The sequence below is a fragment of the Ciconia boyciana genome, chromosome 5, assembly GCF_034638445.1.
Source record: "Ciconia boyciana chromosome 5, ASM3463844v1, whole genome shotgun sequence".
Lineage (NCBI taxonomy): Eukaryota > Metazoa > Chordata > Aves > Ciconiiformes > Ciconiidae > Ciconia > Ciconia boyciana.
The window spans coordinates 4,845,403-4,866,773 of record NC_132938.1 but is presented as its reverse complement, the minus strand read 5'-3'; the positions used below and the strand labels follow the sequence as shown (position 1 = coordinate 4,866,773).

The following is a 21,371-nucleotide window of genomic DNA, read 5'->3' as shown; positions in this document are numbered from 1 at the left end:
AGGAGCAGATAAAGATGTTGAAGAAGGAAAAAAAAAAAGAAATCAATAGTGACAATTTAAGAAAATATATTAAAATGTTAGTACAAACCATTGCAAAACTTCACTTGGAACAGTCATGCATAAAGAGAGTAGTGTGAACCACCCAAGTACAAAGAGTTTCTAGGAATGCTGGGGAAATAGGACGTTAGAGGAAGCTGCAATAGTGTTTCAAAAATGCATTAGACATAAGTGCTTGGGAGGAAAAATAACTAGAGCTTCACATTCTGGTAAGATTTTCAAAATGAAATTTAGGAGATTTGTGATCATTATGGGAATGAAATTCTAGAATCACCTTCCAAATAGCTCTTTGACATAGAGCTTGAAAGTTTCTGGAATTTACAGATTAGAAATTGGACTGGAATTAGAAATTAGATTATGGAATATTTAGAGAATTTGATTTCATGATTTACCATTCTTGATGGTGTTTAATTCACTTCATTTCTACAGGATTCAGCATGTAAGCAGGGTTTTCAATGCCACCTGTTAAGGCTTTTTTTTTAAGAAAAAAAAAATTAAAAATCACTGTTTGACTTTACAGGCAGCCTCCTGCACGTTCATAGCAAGTTTTAACCAAAATATTCTGCTCTCCTGGTGAGTGCAGGTTCTCATACATCCTATGTGTAACTATGTGGTATAACACAACATTTGTAGCTGGTGTAATTGAAAAAAATCTGACACAAAGGCCCTTCTACAAAGCACGTGATATATTCACAGCAGCCCAAAGCAAGCAAGTATTCAAATATGTTGCTGTGCTATCTCAGTCATTCAGATTTTTTTTTTAAACAAGTATTCCATAAATACTGCACATTTGTAAAGAACGTGTCAAACATTTTTTAATATATGCCCATTGAGTTGATTATGTCATTTTTTTGTAATATTTGAAATCCAAATCAATGTTTGTCAAAGTGTGAGTTGATTCAAAGGCATCTGCACTTCAGCTCGACAAATAGGACAGGAGCTGGAAGGATGGAGCCTAAATTCATGTATGAAAAACGAATCCCAACATGAGAAGGTGTAATAATAATTAGTTCAAAGATTAAAAAAGTGTTGACAAAGGGTAAAAATTGCTGATGAGACCATTACCCCCCTGCCAGAGGCCAAGGTGTATGGGGCAAGTGTCTTTAACTGCTTTTTAATAACTACTGTCATCTGATCTTCACATTGTAATAGATACATAAACTTATAGTGTTTCTTTTGCTTGAGGGGATGCTATTCTTGAGTTCCTCCAGGAAGTCTCTGGCAGAAAATAAAACCTGGCCTGCTAAAGATGTAGAGCTTGTAGCCAATGGTGTTACAATCCAGCCTAAAACGAGAGTAAATAACAGGAAAAAAGGGGGCATCAAGAACTGAAAACAAAAGAACAATGATACTAAAAATAAAACCTTCTCAAGAAAGTGATAGTCTTGAGATGAAGTGTGTTGAGCACTTTTAGCACAATTTTTCTGTTCCCAATGTTGCAAGCCCTGTTTGTCCTCAATCTCTTTTCAATGATACTGAAAAACAAGAGTATGACTTTGGAAACACACACTAAAGAACTCTGCGTGCACTACTACCAATGTTTTTTTGGCTTTCTTGTCAGAGGAAAACATAAGTTTTCTAGGCATTTCATCCCTGTGGTTCTCATTAAAGTCAATGGAAGTATCTTTCAATCCCATGAAACGGTTATGAAAACTGACCTCTTAATCTACTGCAATTACAGGATTGCAGCTGGCACGTTAGCTATTCAGCTTGGTCTACAGTCTAAGAAGTTCTTGGAAGTTTATTTTGTGGTAATGAAATCAGTTTAGCTATTTAAATGCTGAAAGTAGAGGTCAGCCAAGTTGCACTGTGTCCCATCTGTTGTGTTAAAGTTACATGCCAAGATAAGTTTCAACGCACATAAAATGGAAACAGGAGCATCTTTTACAGACACTGCAGACTAAAATAAGCTCAGAGAGCTCAAACAGGTTATGATTCAACCGACCACAGGCAGTGGCGGCAGGATATTATTCTTTTGCTGCAGCTTAAAAGAAAATACTAGAGAAACATATCTTCAGCCTGCATGAGGTGGGAAATGTTGATGTTCCCCTTAGACACATGTGCCACTGGTTGTCTTACTTTCAAAGAGGCTTTATATTATAGTGTTATCACAAGGGAAGAATTTGATGCAAACGAAACATTCTGGGCTTTCACAAGAAAGTGATGACAAGAACAAAACGTCCTCACTGCAAGTGAGGGCAGAATTAGAAGTACACCACAGGCAATAGCAGTGACTTCTGTGGTAAAAATCTTTTACCACAGACATGACTTTTGTCATTACAGATGGATGTTCACCATATGTAACTCAACATTAGCTGTCTAAAAGGCATTTATTGCCACCTAATTGTCTAGGATCCCTACAAAGTTGCACAAGAGAGAAAGGTATCTTCAGAGTCAATGCATCCCATGTATTTTGACTGATAGCCCTACTTTGGGAGAGTAAGAAACACCTTTTAGAAGTACATCTCTCTACAGCGATGACCCAGAGGGTGTAGACAATAGCCATCTAAAAGGCTAAAAGATTAGTCTAAGGCAAAAGTTAGGCAAAACAAATTTCACCTTGTATGTTAGAAAGGTTCTAGCTATTTAAAATTAATCTTGTAAGTATATTATGTTTACTTCTACTGGCTTATATATAGTAAAGCGTAGGCTGTATCTAATGGCTTCTAAATGCTCAAAGCTTTTTGCTCACTTGTATCTAGTTTACTATTTTAAGTAATATGTAAATAACAAGTCAACCAAAATGCAAAAGATAGTACAGTTAAAATCTAGAAATTAGAACAAGGAGTGTGAAAGACTTAGTGATAAACCACTGATAGAAATCAGTGATCAGATTCTTTTTCTAGATCTGCCACAGGTCCATTAATACACTCTGGGCAAATCATTTCACCTTCTATGATGTCACCTACAAAGCAGAGATAATATTAATTATTAAATTTAAAAAGCATTTTGAGGTCAACAAAAAAAAAATTGGATGTAATACAGACTTTTGGTGCTCTTGAGCACTGAAAGGTGTTTGAGGCAAGAAGCATCACCCAAATCCTAACATAACCTGAGCTATTGTAGTTCTAAGTTCAGTCAAGTTAGAAGCCTTGGATTTACCTGGTTGATGGAGACTGACATTGCGCCTGTGAAGATGGAGGAATACTTATCATTTTACACCAACTGAGCATCTGGTTTTACATGTTTACTTATGGCTTGCAAAATGCCAAACATTTTTGTGTTGAACATTACAAAATGAGAAGGAATAAAAGTTTCTATTCTTCTGCTTTGAAGATGTGGGAAATAATTCTGCTCTAAAAGTGAAAAGTCTTTATGAAGGTAAAAAAGCTAGGTAAAGACAAGGAATGGGATCGTATTCAGCAAAAATATTGGGGAAGAAGTTTTTGTATTTGTAACTCTAATGCATAAAAATGATGAATCATTCTAATGATTGCTACCAAATTTGGGTATACTTAGATAACACCTCATTCATTTGCAAATCAGCGAATTCAAAAATGGGGAAAGAGATGTAAGTTTCTCAGCAGAATTCTGAGTTTTACTAAAAATAAAACTAAAGTAAAAGATTAATTTTGGCCATGATATGGAGGAGAAAGAAGGTAACTTCTGCAGAAAATGGCAAAGACAGAAAGATGTAAGGTAAGACTTAAGGTAAAACTGTACTTGCACATTGCACTCCAGAGCTCCTACTGCTTTCTGGCTTTTTGCCATCTCATTCTCTGTACATCATTTCAGATGGGAAAACTGCTATCAGCAACTTTCAGAAATGAAAATATATGGTGTGACTCAGAAGTTCCTCTCTAATCCAAAAAGGGATGAAGAGGAGAAAAAAAAGACAGACTTTTACCTGGGGCAGGGGAGTGTGGAAATAATGAATTCTAGAATATTACAGTACATTTGAAAGATTCATCAACCTCAGTTTTTAATTGAGCAGACAATAAATAAAAGACTGACTAAAAATAATCAGATTAAAGTAATGATTTACGGCCTTAATATTTTTATCTGTTAAGCTTTTGAAAATCATGTGTCACAAATTAGTATAATTAATATTTTGTGCTGATGTAGAACATTTGGGATAAGGTTACCAGTGAACTAGTCATGCTATCTAGATTTACCGTTATTCAATGAACAGGCAAAGATTACAGTAATACTGAGAAATTGGTGTGCAACATGAGATACAGAATTTGATCTCCTCTTGCTTTCTCTTATACAGACTGTGCATGTGAAACATTACATCTTCCTACTTGTGTTATTTAAGCGTTTGACTTTCTTTAAAGCAGTGGATGTCAAGGTAACTTAGTGATTAGTTCCAATACTATGTATGATTGGAGGTTTAATATTATACAATATTGTAAGTACAGTGGTCAGTAGCAGCAACTGCTACAATTTCTAGTGCAGGGTTCAATTTTTATAACTTAAACCAAAAAAAATTACCAAACATTCTTTTGTTAAAAGGGATATCCTTTGATATCCTTATTATCTGAGAGCCTCAGCTCTTTTCCTCTCCTACATAAACTCTACTCAGCTATATTTGCATCCTAGCAAGAATTATCATCCTGCTGAGGAAGTTACACTCTGAGTCAAATAACGAATCATTATTGCTTCTTTCTCATTTTCCCCTCACCTATCTAAAAAATTCTGTATGTTAATTTCCTTGTTCTTTTGTTAATATACATTGCGAAGTGCTTCATCTTCCTTCTGACATTACGGCAATAGAATTTTTTGCAACAAAAAATGGGACTTTTCATGGGACTTTTCAGTCATGTCACAAACAGCAGCTCTTAACTGTTTCCTTGGGCATGGTAAAATTTATAAATCCCTTTAAACATATGCATTGTGTGTTGGAAAGGTGATAGCTGATCTGCTACACACTCTGCATATCTATGGGTAAGAACTGTACTTATTTTCATTACAAGTAAAGGAAAAACTTGAGTCATTTAATTGGTACCTCAAAGGGTATGACTATGGAATAACACACTACAAGGAGACACGTAACACCACCATTTTTTACTTTATGATAAAAGGTTCTCATTATAAAGCAATGACTTGACTTTCTTACCCAGGTGTAATGACCCAGACATTAGGGTGATATCACTAGCCTATAAGTCACTCATTTTTTAGAAGCAGGACCTCTATTCCACAATCCTTTTGACTGCAAGAAATATGGGCATTGATAAAATCTTGACTTCTCCTCCCTTCTCTATCTGTGCTTTCAAGCATAACGTATTGTAAAGAGATAAAGGCTTACAGAACCTCTTTTCCTGAACTTTTGAAGTCTTGGAACCAGTTCAGGATCATCAAAACACAATTTTACCTGGAGTTTTATAACTTGTGTACTGTGAAACTAAACTTACTGTTGAGATTACACTTTCATGCTAAAATCCTTTTCTTGGCTACTTATAAGTTTCTTAAGTTGTCCTCAGGCTGAAGTTCCTCATGCTTGCTCTGAAGCCATAGGAAAAACCTTCTGGAACTTTGAAGAAAATCCACTTAATTATTTTATTTGGTTTTCAGAACTCCGAACTTGGAAATAAGCCAATAAAACCAATGACTTTTCATGCTAAGCCATGAAGTCAGTCTTAATTTATTATCATCAATATCTCAAAGGATTTTCTACTGAAATGTGATCCACGTTTGTTATGTTATTCTAACAGAGTGGTGCGGTGGTTGTTTTTTGTTTGGAAACTTATCTCCAAATTAAGGTATAAAACCCATTTTCAAATACTAAGGAAACTTGTTATTAGGATTATAGTATTTTACTCAGTAATATCTAGTTATTTGCTGAATGAGTTTAGTATTATATTTAACTAATGAGGTGTAGCAGGGTTGCAGCACTATAGGTTTTCCAATGTCTCTTTTCCTTCGTCACTGAGCTCAAGTTTTTACCTAGGAAGATTATGACCGAGAATACTTACTTTCTGGATCCATATCTACATGAAATATTGAATTTTCTTGTTGAATCCATGGGTTATCAAGAAGTAAAAAAAAAAAAAAAAAAGTGTAAACTCTTTAAAAAAAAAAATAAATCTAGTCCCATACATACTTGACATTCAGAAGCAGCATTACAAGTACATATAAATAACTTCACTGAAAATTCACCCTAAAACCTTCTCTTCCTGCAATAGCCCTCCCAGACTCTTATTTCTCACAGCCTGCTCTGTGTCCATTCATAACATTACCCTGATTTCTGTTACCATTTCCCTCATGCAATTCTGTAGCAAAAGCTTCCAGCAAGAGATGTAAATTTTGTCCAAATAACAGCTATCCTGGGGGAAACAACGACATGGTTTATCTGACTCTGGTGGTAATCTTGAGGATCTATTTTGACAGAAAAATATTTTAAAGCTGCACAGGCCATAGAAGGCTTAGACTATAGGTGCAAAAACACAATAACAACAGTTATTGAACTTATCTAAAATGGCAAAAGATGCATTTCATTACTGAAAACACCTGGAATTCCAGGAAAAGACACAAAACATATTGATATGACAAGATTTTTTCATTCAAGTAAAGTCACAAAACACTATGCCTACAGGTATTACTTCCATCTAGTAAATGCTAAGAAAAAGTAGGACATGTTATGTTTGTACATAGACATACTAGTGAAATTGCAGAAAAAACAGGTGGTATAGAGATGAGTCACACAGGTAATTAAACTTTTGGGGAAAAAAAAAAAAGGCTTATAGGAAGAGACCAAAGGACCTCATTTAACAGCCTAAAGTTTGGGAGTTGTTGGATCAAAATTTGCAAGTATCTACGTGGAGAACAGATTTATTATAAGAAAGGTCCTTCTTAACAAAGGTGCAAATAAGATGTGGAACAAACTGTAAGGGCTAAAAAAAATTAAATACCTGTCTTTAGATTAGATAAAATAATAAACGTTAGTACTGAGAGGAATTAGCTGTTGAAGTTATTGATTATGAATTTGGTGTATCAGTCAAAGGTTTCTAATCAAAACTTGGGATGGAGAAGTTTTGGTCTTCCTAAATAGTAAATACCCCAGGGGATTATAAATATACCAAAGGAAATGGATGTGGGTGCCACTATGAACACTCAAACACAGTTTGTGGCAAAGTTCCCAGTGTACCCCTCTGCCACAGGAACTTTGAAAAGCCAACACAGCCAGCATCAGTGACCGGGAATGTTTAGGCAATAAGGATTATTTTGACATTCATGCACGACCAACAGCTACAGTCTTGGCACTGTAGTAGAAGCAGTAGGGTGTACCTATGAGGGGTGCATCATCATACCCGCTACGCTTGTTAGAATGTAGCTAATAGGATACAGGAAGAAAAACCAGGATAGGGTACACTACGACCCACACATTGCCTAAGCAGAAGCAACACAGACACTCCTGTACAACTCTAGTGTATGTATGATACTAGTATTTGAAGATGATGATTTTTGCATTTGCATACTTTGTTCTGGACTAATAAACTTTATTACTCAAGGGCCTATATTTGAAATTTTGCCATATATATCTCAATTGCAATCTTTTTTAAAATCAAAGCTGCTATGAATTTTGTTCAAAATCATGAGATGTCTTGATTACAATATCTCTTTTTACATCCATTCAAAATTCCAGCATTAGCCATGCCATTCTGTCCTCAAATCTTTGACATGGCTTTTCGTTGTGCATCTTCCGCCAATTTTTTGAGCATGCCTGAATGCTCTCCTTTATTTCTGACTCACTATTTTCTTGTACATGCTCTTTTTGGTCTCCTCAGAAGTACTTACTGCTTGTACTGAACTGCTTGGCTTCTTAAATAGTTCTAGCCCCTCTATCTCTGTCCTGAATGTGGGAAATGGCTCAGTTGTTGATGACAAATTCCCTTCCTCTATAGTAATATAAGCTGTTTGTTTATTGTATTTCATCCTTTCTTTTATTCCCCACTATTCCCCTTATTTCTCTTAAATTTCATGCTCTAAAACAGATTATTTGATTAAACTCTTCCTTCTTACAGTGAAACATAAGATGCATATGTAAGAGCACAGTTCTTAATATTCACTGACTGAAATATAATCATGCTAATACATCACAGAACAAAGGCCAAGATGCTAAACATTTTACATAGTAGTAAAATGTTAACCTGTCTTGAGTAGCAAAAATTAATCCAAACATACAGCTTCTAGAGTATAGATTGAAGTACCCTTTTTAAAGAAACACTGGGAACAGCATCAGTTATGGTTAGGGCTTGTTGCCAGAGACACAAATAAAACACTTTATAAAATAGGATATGAGAGTAAAAATAAAGAATGGGGGTAGCTAGGTGGGGCTGTCTAGAAAACATCACCTTTGAATGACTAACATGCCAAGTATCTCATTATCCCAGTCTTCAAAAGCATATATTCCCTTCAGATCCCAACAGCTGGCAACTGGAAGTAGGAAAGATGTCTGCATTACACAACACATTGAAGACGGTCACATGAAATGAAGAAATTAATGGATGGAAACCATCCATTAATGGTTGAATCCTGAACATTAAAAACTCCAGTCTTGAAGTCAAGACAGTAATAAAAGAGCCTTGCTCTGTGTTCATCTTGAAAACTTATCCAATGCCCTTACTACATCTGAAATGGGTTGAAAGACAAGGAAGCTAGAAGAAGTCAGCTGTGGCACCAGTTGTATTTCTACCTGATACCCTCTAACCAAAGGATATCCTGTTAGTCCAAAGAGATAGGTTTGCTCAAATTAATCTTTGGCCCTTTTAGCTCTGTGTATCTTACCACAAATCGCCCTACCTGCTGAATAAATCCTTCTTCCAGTCAATGGGAGAGGAAAGGGTAGTCTCATAAGTGATGCCCTGCTGACACATGAATAAAGCAAGTCAAGTCATATGACTATCAGAAGGACAGACAGTTACCATCTTCTTTTATTAACCTCTCTCAAAGGTTAATACCACTTGGTGAACTTCCCACTTCGAAGCACAATCCATTTTTTGGGGTAAGAGATAGCTTTCTTCCATGTTGACAATAAAGTAATAGGTTGGTCAGTGCAAAATGCTAGTAATAAATTTATTCTGCTAAGTGAAGAGGCTTTCATATTTGCTGCCTAGTGAAAAGAAATATTACCCCCCCCCCAAACCTAAAAGAAACTGAAGGTAGGTAAACTACACACCTGCCAGTATTGATTTCTAGCTGCTAAACAGAGTGGGCCCAGCAGTCATTCAGCTGGGAACGTTACATTGTGTCATCACACAGATGCCATGGATGTATCCCGACAATTTGAGAGCAATGCCTCTGATAACAACTAGTTTTACTTCTCTCATTGATGAGGGAGTAATTAAGGAAGGCTTGTATCTGTCTGAGGAGCTTCCACTTTCATCTATTCCCTGATGGACAAGACAACATGTCTGTAAATAAAAATCACATTTACCAGAAGTGTTTAAGTTCAAAGTAAAATGACTTTTAGGTTCCAGAGGGCCCCTTCCATTAACAGGTTTACATATTCACTCCCTTCAAAGCAGTCTTTCCTATGGAAGAGTTAGGGGATGATTTCCAGCCTAGATGTTGTATGGCATCTTAGTATACTAAGGTTACAAATTCAAACAACTGGTTAGGAGGAGCTAAACCCATAATTTATGTAATCAATTAAGATGGTACCAAGAGCTCTTGACTGTATTATTAATAAGTTTTAAACCACAGACTTCTATGTGATTGGATTGTATGAGATAGTAGACATAAATGGATACTAGAGTTTGTAGGAGTCATTTTATTTTGGGAAAATGTACCATATGAATCACATAGCGCAGTAGTGTGATTAAACTGGAGAAGTGAGTCCCTAGCTAAGCAGGTGCTATTCACTAGAAAAATATTTTTAGGTGATTAAAAAGGGAGTAATTGGACTTCATCTCTTTTACAGAGGCTGTAAATAAGCATGGTTAAAAGTTAATTATCTTTAAAAAAATCAGCTAACTGGAAAATATTGGGAGATTACTAGGAATATATTTTTCTGCAAGAAGAAAACCAGCTATTTCTCATGAAAATAATTAATAGAGTATACAAAGAAAAGATATGTTAAAGAATTACATCAAAAAATTGAAGAAGTGGCCAAAGTGCATTTTAATTTGTAGAAAATCCTCCAGCATTTTTTTTTCCAATGAGTAAAAACACATAGTACAGTCATTTGCTAATGAATGATGACCTATAGGAAATCAGATAACAGAACCAGCACAGCACTGGCTCTATGTCTACAGTCCCAAAGCTAGAGATGCATTCAAGTTGACATGGAGATTCTGCAGCCATTTACGACTTTTTTTTTTAAATTATTTTTTAATCTTGTACTTTCCTGGGAAGGAAAAAAAGAACCATCATTACCCACAGGTTGCTAACTTTACGTAGCATTTGCTTATTATGCACATTACAGAAAGATGCATAAACAAAGAAAATTATCCTTCAGCCTTTTTGGTGTTGCTATGAGATGTAGAAGCTTAGCAATGTAAGAATAAAGGAAAGGGACAAATGAATAGAAAATGATTACTCAAGATAATGCTGATAGTCTCACAGATTCTGGTATGCTTGTTTACCAGGGTGTTTATTAGTGGGAAGAAATTTTGGAAACAGGACTATATTGCTAAAGAAGCCATCAGATAAGGAAGTTCCTCCCCTTTCAGCCACCCTGGATTCCTGGGTTTCATCAGAAACCTGCTAAGGGCCGATGTTGAGGGACTAGCATCCAGGGCCTTCAGCATTTGCTGTAATCAAGTTCTCCATTGCCAAATCGTTTCATTTCACCCATGTTTCCATGTCAATGATGCAGCCTGCAGATCACAGGCAGGTTCTGCAACTGCTTCCTCCTACAGCTGGCTTTGTAAGCCTCAGAGCTGGATCCATATTGCCTGAAGGCAGAGATGGCTTTTGATATGAAAGCAATCTTGAAAATGTAGACATTGATTATTTAACTCCTTTAATAACCTATCTTCTTCAGGGACAGGTACACAAGAGGCTCAAAAAAGTCACAAACCAGCGGTTATTTCTGTGCCTCACCTTTTCTATAAGGCAATTTGATTTCATTTCAGTGTTAATCTAGAAACCAGAAGATGAAACTGGCATACATCCCAGTGGACTACCAGTATCCAGTGGCTAAGTAAAAAAAAAACAAAAACAAAAAACAAAACAGTGCAAAGAGTTCACCAACGCCATAGCATTACCAGAAAGTTTTATCCTGAAAGACTTTGAGTTCACTTTGCCTCAAAGACATATACACCTCCAAGGTAAAGAGATGAACTAACTAGATCTGGCTACAGCAGGGACTCGGAAGAAATAAATGCAAAGAGTTCAAGCTTTTCATGCTCTCATTGCAGATAATTGGACTCGTGGTTTTAGCTACCGTCAATATACTCATGATGTTTACTAGGAATTAAGAACATCTGTTGCCCACGCAGGGAAGAAAGGCCTGAGATGGAAATTAAAACTAAAATGAGCAGATGAAACACTAGGACACAGAGGTAGCCCAGAGCTTTAATTTCAAATAAAATCTCTCAACTTGAAGGGCTTGAATTAAACTAATCTACGAGTTTCTTAACACTCCTTGATTAGAACAGAGGATTACTATCTTCTAAATATTATTTCTTAACTCGCTTAATGTCACCTAAAATAGAAGAATAACAGCTGATCAGTCTTTAAGAGGAAACCCAGATATGTATATGTTTTTCATGATGGAAGTTGGATACAGAAGCTATGAAAGCATATTGACACTTTTTTTTCATTACCAGAAGCGAACAGCTAGTTGTATACTCTGATAATGCAGTGATATGCACTTAAATAAAAAAAAGAATAGAACATTTCAAGTATGGACAGTATTGTGAAAGGTATCAGTAGGAACATTCTTTGTTCCTTGAACTAAAGTTGCAGAAATAAACGAGCCAAATTTTTTCCTCTTAGGCTTGTTACTCTGGGTTTTGTCTATCTTAAATGAAAATCCAACTCAGTTCATGAACTTATACAATATTTACAAAAGCACAAACAAAACATTGTTATATACTCCTTATGAAGATCACTAGTACCTCCTGAAAATGAGCTAGAGTGCCACACTGTAAACTGCCAGAGCTCCACCAATCTCAAGTGCATTGCAGATTTACACAGAAGATCTTCACTCCTGAAGAGAAAGTCTAGCTTTGTGTTTCTTATGGACCAAACACTCTGTATGCTTTTCTGAGAGATATTTCTGGAACGAAAAAATACTGGGTTGCATATTTGTTCTCCTACTGCTGATGTATACTTAGATGAAATTCACTGTCGACCACCATAGTCACATTTTCTTTCACATTTTTTCTTCTCTCCCCTCATAACCAAATCAAGCAAGCAGGGGTCATTGAGCAGGTCCAATTGCCTGTTTTGTGTGCTGTGCACGCTAGCAGTGTTTTTTTCCCCTCTTGTCTTCAGTGTGCAAACCTCTTTCTACATTTATGATGGGAAAACATACAACCAGTCTGAATTAGGGAGCTACAAATAATACAGTTCTTGGAAAATGAAGGGTAGCCTGCATCATGTCTTACAAAGAAGTTCAAACGCTAACCTTTTTTTTTTCTCTTGACATTGTAAAAGAAAAGAAACGAACCCCTAAACTCTAAAAAGTAAGCCCAGTATCCTCTTCAAAGTGGCAATTACATGGTCAGGAGAAAGTTAATAGAGACTCCTGCAAGCCTAATGGACAAAGAGATTATAAAACAGAAACAGAAATGCTGCTGTTAGGTCTCATCTGCTACAAATTACTATCCAACCTTGTGATACTATTGATTTGCTTGCACTATATCAAATTTTAATCATCATAAACCATTGCTTAACACAGTTATTCCACTAGCCAAGTGTTCTTAGAAGATAACTTAGATTATTTTGGGTGTCTCCAAAAATCTTTAAGTTTGTATGAGATGAATCTGATAGATACATGTAGGCTCCACAAAATTATTAATTTTTATTAATTCATGCAAAATTGGTAAGGCACTGTCTTTTCAAAAGATTATTTTTAGCTGTTTCAAATTTGGTGCTGCATCAGTTCATGCTAAAGAACAAAAATCCCCTTCATTCCACTTTTGTTGGAAATAAGTTGCAAGGAAGAATAATGCAACTGGATTTAACTCTTGTTCACTGTAAATGTTCACTGATCACCAAATGGTGAAGTCCTTCCATAAAATTATTAAAACCTCCAAAACTTAAATCATTAGCAGAACTCTCCTGGACTTTTCTCCATCCTTGTGAGAATGGAAAGCCTGATCCAATCCCCTAATTTAACTAGAAGGCCCTATAATCTGAGTTTTCATAGTTCTTAATTAAACTTCAAACATGTTGATGTTTCCTATTGAAAGCAACTAAACAGTTTGCTATCATGGCTCTTAAGCATTTACTGGATGCTGAATTTCATCCCCCAGGAAAACAGGTTGGATTTAATAATTTAATTTTGCAAGAAACAATCCAGAGGACTAACAGTTAAACCAAGGAAGCTTTACTAAACAGAATAATAAAAATTAAGTAATTAGCTGCCATATAGTGCTTTGATAGATGCATTGAATAAATCTGAGCTGATTTATCAGTAAAGTGCCTTTGTGTGGTAGGTATTAGAATTATCTGTCATTAACCTTATGCTACAAATGAAGGTGCCTGGATACAGAAGTTAAATGACTTCAAGGTCACATTTGAAGCTGGCAATACAACGCAGGCATTTACTGACTTTCAATCATTAGAGATAAATTTTTAAAAATCATTAAAGGGATTAATGAGGTAAAGATCATGACCTGGAAAGGCATCATCACTTCTCTAACTTCAGTTTCAGAAGGCAGAAAACTTGAGAGATGACTGCTGAAATATGATTTGAAGAAAAGGAGTTGGCCATCCAAGCTTGGAATGATACCATCCAAATTCTGTTTTATTTTATTATTTTTTTTTACCCCAAGTATCTGTAGGACAATTTGAGTCATTTTGGATGATTCACACCATAGTTAAGCTGGGTCTCATTCTTGAGGTGCTCTGCCTTCTTGGACTCTGGAGGAAGCCTGAGACAAGAAGGCTTCTAAACATAGGTATCACAGATAAAATGCCTCAAGTTTCATGGGATGACACTTTACTCTGGGTTTCCAACATAACCCATAGACAAAACTGGCTGTCAGTGAATGTCTAGAAAAATGAGGATTCATCTTTGTGGTTATTATTCTCAAACGAAGCATATCACAGCAAGTCAAGTGAAAAGCAAAAGACAAAATGTTATGATAAGAGGCAGGGAAGGGAAAATGCATAAATAATGAAAGCAGCTCTTAAGAGACAATTTAAGTATTCTGCAATGTGGACTACAAAAGAAAGTTAACTTCCATAAGCCTCATTCTTACAGCATATATTTTTGAAAATGTATTGACTATGCAAAGAAAATTTTGCCATTTGTATTGATCAAATATCAAGAAATGCATTTTCTTTTCTCAGAATGGTAAAATGTAGCTTTTACATTAAGAAGTATTAAAACATGGGTTATTTTTCCTGACCTTTTGATAGACTTTCTATTGACCTTGGTAAGACATCCAAGAAATTCAGATTCTGATTTTAAAATTAATGATTAATATTATAGAGTTTTCATAGTATTGGATTTGCAGTGCCAAATTCCTCTAACATAAGCAAGTGCAACTCCACATACTTCAGTGGAACTGTGTTTGCATATATTACCAAGCAATTCTGGCCCTGTGCCTGGGAAAGGATCTTACATTCCATAGTCACTTGATTATGTCTCATCTTTAAACCACATTTTACTATTTGCAAAATACTTGACCCACAAAACCATAGAACCCATCTGCTAAGGTACCATTGTGCATCGTTAAGTAAAAATGATGAAACTATTTTAAGTGCAAAATCTAGTGTACAAGGCATGTAAATCTATTCCAAATATTGATTTTCTTGTGCAGTCTGGTGAACCTGAAACCTGGGCTACAAAATTCCACTTGCACTAGGAATTAATTTCTTCAAGATATTTTATTGCCCAAACCAGAAAGAATCCTTACAAATAAAAGACTATGATCCATCTAAAAAAAAACATCCTTGGAAAAGAGTAAGGATGGACCCACAGGCTAGTACCAGATGTCAGAGCCATACAAGAATCAATTAAGGATCTGCTTGTAATAGTCTGGAACAACCTAAATGGAATAAAATATTAGGTATTAGGACCAAGACATCTATTGTTATATCATTGTTGTTTTATTGGTGGGATACCTAAAGATGACGACATAATGTTCAAAATCAGTAACCAAATTCTAGTTTGGTCTGAAGTACAAGTCTAACATAATGTTAGGCTTGTAAAACCAAAGCTAGATAACTATAATCACTCTCCTGTTGGGTTTCTTCCAGTTGAAGGTTTGGGTTTTTTTTGGGGGGGGCGACTGTTGGTTTGTTGTTTTTTTTTACTATAACCTTTAAAAGATATTTTTCCTCCTTTTATGTCACTACCTCTTATTATCTTTTTAAAAAGATCTACTTAGTTATTTTTAACTTTTTAATAATGCTATTGGACCCGTAATTGCAACACTTTGTTGCAAATCTGTGGAGAAGGGGACTGCGATAATACTAACCACATATGTTCATTGCATATTATGTACAAGTCTACAACTGTGACTGCCACTACAATATAAGTATGAATATTGCGGAGGGGGTTTCTGTTTGTTTTTTCTCTCTTTATATACGTACTGGCTATTTTCTTTTTCATTGCTACAGCTCCAGTCACCAGGCGGCACTAACAAATCTTTGCATAATTCAGAGGAGTCAGGACTGAAAGGTGCCGACAGTGCTGTGCTCCTCTTGCAGATAACACTAATAAACCTTACCATATTCAGCACTGTACAGAATCCAGCCAGAGCTTTTAAACCCCAGGACCTACCTTTAGGTGCCTACAAGTTAAGTACTATAGCAAACACCTGAGTCCCAGACCCTGAATGAGGTACCTTGACTCCCTGTTTTGTATATGGGAAGAGTGAGATGCTTCAGAACAGCACCTTACTCAGACTAAAAATACCCTCACACACATACATTTTGTCAGGGAACTGTCTAGCTTTAGTCAATAGTAACCAAGAAACCCTTACTCCTTGCTTCAGCTCAGGTACTAGAGAATTAGGACAATGCCTGTTTTAAGAACAGAAGTCATTCAAAGGTATAGTTCAATACCTGTCAAATCAGTAGTTCCCTAATAGCATTTTCCTCTCCTAAAGAACACATGGCATGGATAGAAAGGACTCGGTCGCCGAGGTGAGCAGCTCCGGTGCCGGTACAATCCACAGCAGAGCACTCTAGCAAGGTTTCCTGAACCAGGGGAACATCTCGGGGGGCCAAGGGAGCCGCCTGCAGCTCATGCAACAGTGGCTGACGGGACCTGGATGTGGCCAGGAGCAACAGCGGCCAAGCCCCCACCACATATAAAAAGCCCTTAGGGAGCACTAGTGACCAGAAGCATCACCAACAGGGTGGGCAAACAGGGCGTGGCACATCAACAAGGGCATGGTGCAGCAGCTCACATGGTAGGGCATACAGGAAGGGTGCTGAAGCTCTGCCAGCTCCACCAGGGATCAATGGTATCCACCCAGCAGAAAGCCACGGCATCTCCAAGCTCTGCACCCACCATGGTGGACGCAGCTTCCCAGACAGAGCTCCAGTGGGAACACGCTGCCGCCCAGGTGCCAGGCCGCAGGGTGTGCCCTGCTCTTACACCAGTACCAGACAGCAGCAGCGAGCAGACCTGTGGGAGGAGAGCCCAGGTAGAGGAACTCTTCTGCTTAGTGACAGAGCTCCAGGAGGAGGTGAGTAGGTTGAGGAGTATCAGGGAGTGCGAGAGAGAGAGGCACTGCTGGAATCGCACCCTACCTTCCCCGGGACAGGCCCAACAGGCAGACAGGACACATGACACGGAGGATTCCCTATCCTCGCTCCGCCTGGCTGAACACAATGACTTAAGAGATGGGGGCAATGGCGAAAAATTTCTGCCCGGCGCAGCAGACATGTCTCCTCTGTGACTACCCCACCTTCCCAGGTGCCCTTGCATAACAGGTATGAGGCTCTGCAAGAGGAACCAAACAATAACGAGGACAATAGTTCATCTAGCTTGGAAGTGTCGCTGAGGTTAAGTTGGCCTATGCCCTGCATCAAAACTGCTTCCATAAAGAAAAAAAGACGGGTCATTGTCATAGGAGACTCCCTCCTGAAGGGAACAGAAAGCCCAATATGCAGACCAGACCCACTGAGGGAAGTCTGCTGCCTCCCTGGGGCCTGGGTAAAAGATGTGAAGAGAAAGCTTCCTACCCTGGTACGGCCCTCAGATTGTTATCTATTATTGATTTTTCAGGTAGGCAGTGATGAAGCTGCAACTAGAAGTCCGAGGGCAATCAAGAGAGACTTCAGGGCCTTGGGACGACTGGTTAAGGGATCAGGAGCACAAGTAGTGTTCTCCTCTATCCTCCCAGGTGCAGGGAATGATGAGGGAAGAAACAGGAAGAGCCAGCAGATCAATACCTGGCTCTGAGCCTGGTGTCACCAGCAAAATTTTGGCTTTTTTGATCATGGGTCAGTCTACACAACACGAGGCCTACTGGCGACAGGGTACACATGTCTCAAAGGGGGAAAAGCAGCTTTGCACAAGAGTTAACAGGGCTCATTGAAAGAGCTTAAAACTGGATCTGAAGGGGGAAAGGGATAAAACCAGGTTCACTAGAGATAAGTCTCAGAGTGGCACGCCAATGTTTGAGAGCGAGGTCCTTCAGTCTGCCATCTCAGTGGAGGCAGGGGATGGAGATCCATGCAGCAGCAAGAAAAAAAGGGTTATGGATGTTTTAGAAACTACAGAAGCACCTGAGAATGGTCACATAGGAATTAGGGCTTCTCTTCCAAAAAGGTGGCAGGATCAATAGCCCAGCTGAAGTGCATCTACAGCAATGCACGCAGCATGGGCAGCAAACAGGAGGAGCTGGAAGCCATTGTGCAGCAGGAAAACTATGATATAGTTGCCATCTCGGAAACACGGTAGGATGACTCACACAACTGAAGTGCTGCAATGGATGGCTATAAACCCTTCAGAAGGGATAGGCAAGGAACAAGAGGCAGTAGGGTAGCCGTGTATGTTAGGGAGTGTTTTGACTGTCTAGAGCTTGATGGTGATGAAAGAGATGAGTGTTGATGGGTAAGAATCAGGGGGAAGGCCAACAAGGCAGATAGCATGGTAGGAGTCTGTTATAGACCACCCAACCAGGATGAAGAGGCAGATGAAATATTCTATAAGCAGCTGGGAGAAGTCTCACGATCGCTAGCCCTTGTTCTCGTGGGAGACTTCAACTTACCAGATGTCTGCTGGAAAGACAATACAGCAGAGAAGAAACAGTCTGGGAGGTTCCTGGAGTGTGTAGAAGACAACTTCCTGACACAGCTGGTGAGGGAGCCAACTAGGGAAGGTGCCCCGCTGGACCTGTTGTTTGCGAACAGAGAGGGACTTGTGGGTGATGTGATGGTTGGAGGCTGTCTTGGGGACAGCGATCATGAAATGATAGCGTTTTTGATTCTTGGAGAAGTACGGAGGGGGGTCAGCAGAACTGCTCCCTTGGACTTCCAGAGGGCAGAGTTTGGCCTCTTTAGGAGCCTGGTTGAGAGAGTCCCTTGGGAGGCAGTCCTGAAGGGCAAAGGAGTCCAGGAAGGCTGGACATTCTTCAAGAAGGAAATCTTAAAGGCGCAGGAGCAGGCCGTCCCCATGTGCCAAAAGACGAGCCGGCAGGGAAGAAGACCGGCCTGGCTGAACAGAGAGCTTTGGCTGGAACTCAGGAAAAAAAGGAGAATTTATGACCTTTGGAAGAAGGGGCAGGCCATTCAGGAGGACTACAAGGATGTTGTGCATTTATGCAGGGAGAAAATTAGAAGGGCCAAAGCCCAGCTAGAACTTAATCTGTCTCCTGCCATAAAAGACAATAAAAAATGTTTCTGTAAATATATTAGCAATGAAAGGAGGGCTAAAGAGAATCTCCATCCTTTATTGGATGTGAGGGGAAACATAGTGACAAAGGATGAGGAAAAGGTTGAAGTACTTAATACCTTCTTTGCCTCAGTCTTTAAAGAGTAAGACCAGTTGTTTTCCGGGTACCCAGCCCCCTGAGCTGGAAGACAGGGACAGGGAGCAGAATGAAGCCCCCATAATCCAAAGGGAAATGGTTAGTGACCTGCTGCACCACTTAGACACACACGTCTATGGGGCCAGATGGGATCCACCCAAGGGTACTGAGGGAGCTGGTGGAAGTGCTCACCAAGCCACTTTCAATCCTTTATCAGCAGTCCTGGCTAACTGGGGAGGTCCCAGTTGACTGGAGGTTAGCAAATGTGATGCCCGTCTACAAGAAGGGCCAGAAGGAGGATCCGGGGAACTACAGGCCTGTCAGTCTGACCTCGGTGCCGGGGAAAGTTATGGAGCAGATCATCTTGACTGCCATCGCGCGGCATGTACAGGACAAGCAGGTGATCAGGCCAGTCAGCATGGGTTTATGAAAGGCAGGTCCTGCTTGACTAACCTGATCTCCTTCTATGACAAAGTGACCTGCCTAGTGGATGAGGGAGAGGCTGTGGATGTTGTCTACTTAGACTTTAGTAAAGCCTTTGACACGCTTTCCCACAGCATTCTCCTGGAGAAACTGGCTGCTCGTGGCTTGGACGGGTGTACTCTTCGCTGGGTAAAAAACTGGCTGGATGGCCAGACCCAGAGAGTGGTGGTGAATGGAGTTTACTCCAGTTGGCGGCCGGTCACAAGCGGTGTTCCCCAGGGCTCAGTTTTGGGGCCAGTTCTGTTTAATATCTTTACCAATGATCTGGACGAAGGGATCGAGTGCACCCTCAGTAAGTTTGCAGATGACACCAAGCTGGGCAGGAGTACTGATCTGCTTGAGGGTAGGAAGGCTCTGCAGAGGGACCTGGACAGGCTGGATCCATGGACTGAGGCCAATTGTATGGGGTTCAACAAGGCCAAGTGCAGGGTCCTGCACTTGGGTCACAACAACCCCATGCAACGCTACAGGCTTGGAAAAGTGGCTGGAAAGCTGCCTGGCGGGAAAGAACCTGGGGGTATTGGTTGACAGCCGGCTGAATATGAGCCAGCAGTGTGCCCAGGTGGCCAAGAAGGCCAACAGCATCCTGGCTTGTATCAGAAATAGTGTGGCCAGCTGGACCAGAGAAGTGATCACCTCCCTGTACTCAGCACTGGTGAGGCTGCACCTCGAATGCTGTGTTCAGTTTTGGGCCCCTCACTACAAGAGAGACATTGAGGGGCTGGAGCGTGTCCAGAGAAGGGCAACGAAGCTGGGGAAGGGTCTGGAGCACAAGGCTGATGGGGAGCGGCTGAGGGACCTGGGGTTGTTTAGCCTGGAGAAAAGGGGGCTGAGGGGAGACCTTATCACTCTCTACAACTACCTGAAAGGAGGTTGTAGAGAGGTGGGGGTCGGTCTCTTCTCCCAAGTAACAAGCCATAGGAGAAGAGGAAATGGCCTCAAGTTGCACCAGGGGAGGTTTAGATGGAATATTAGGAAAAATTTCTTCACCAAAAGGGTTGTCAAGCATTGGAACAGGCTGCCCAGGGAAGTGGTGGAGTCCCCATCCCTGGAGGTATTTAAAAGACGTGTAGATGTGGTGCTTAGGAATATGGTTTAGTGGTGGCCTTGGCAGTGCTAGGTTAACAGTTGGACTTAATGATCTTAAAGGTCCTTTCCAACCTAAACGATTCTATGATTCTATGTTGCAAAGGGGCTACATATTCTTCAAAATAACGCTAGTACAGAAAAGTCAGTAATGCCACATAATAATATCAAGTAAATCACTGAGTTATATTTGTCTTCAAGAAATATAGGCAGTTTTCATAGTTCTTGATCTGTTAATGGGCAAACTGTGATGAACATTATCATTATTTTATTAAAAGTCCATTCAATGAGCATCCAGGTTTCAACCGTTATGTTTTATACTCCTCATGGTAGAATAGAGGTATTTCAACATCATCCCTGAAGACTTGAAATTATCATTTGACTTTACACAGTAGGTCTCTTCAGAAAGAGAAGATACTGTATATATATTTGTAATACAGACCTTTCAAGAGTAAATATGGTCTTAAGCTTATGCCTCCTCTATATGTCCTTTTCTCTATTTTAGTTCAGCATGACAAGCTCTTAAGTCGAGAGCAGCCTTTGGCCAGTACCAGACACTCTGTTGTGAAGCACCTATTTGGATTTTTACTTAATAGAAATTACGATCTATTGTACTGTTAGTAAAGCTGAAATGAAATTTACTTCTTGTTGCTCATGACTTTTGACAAAATACTGGAAATACCATTTTTAACATGC

General features: G+C 39.2%; 1 protein-coding gene across 4 annotated transcripts in view; it reads right to left on the bottom strand.

Annotated features, from left to right (window-relative positions):
• The window catches only part of CTNNA2 (catenin alpha 2), a 524,203-nt gene that overhangs the window by 88,277 nt on the left and 414,555 nt on the right, over positions 1–21,371 (bottom strand). The window lies entirely within an intron of this gene.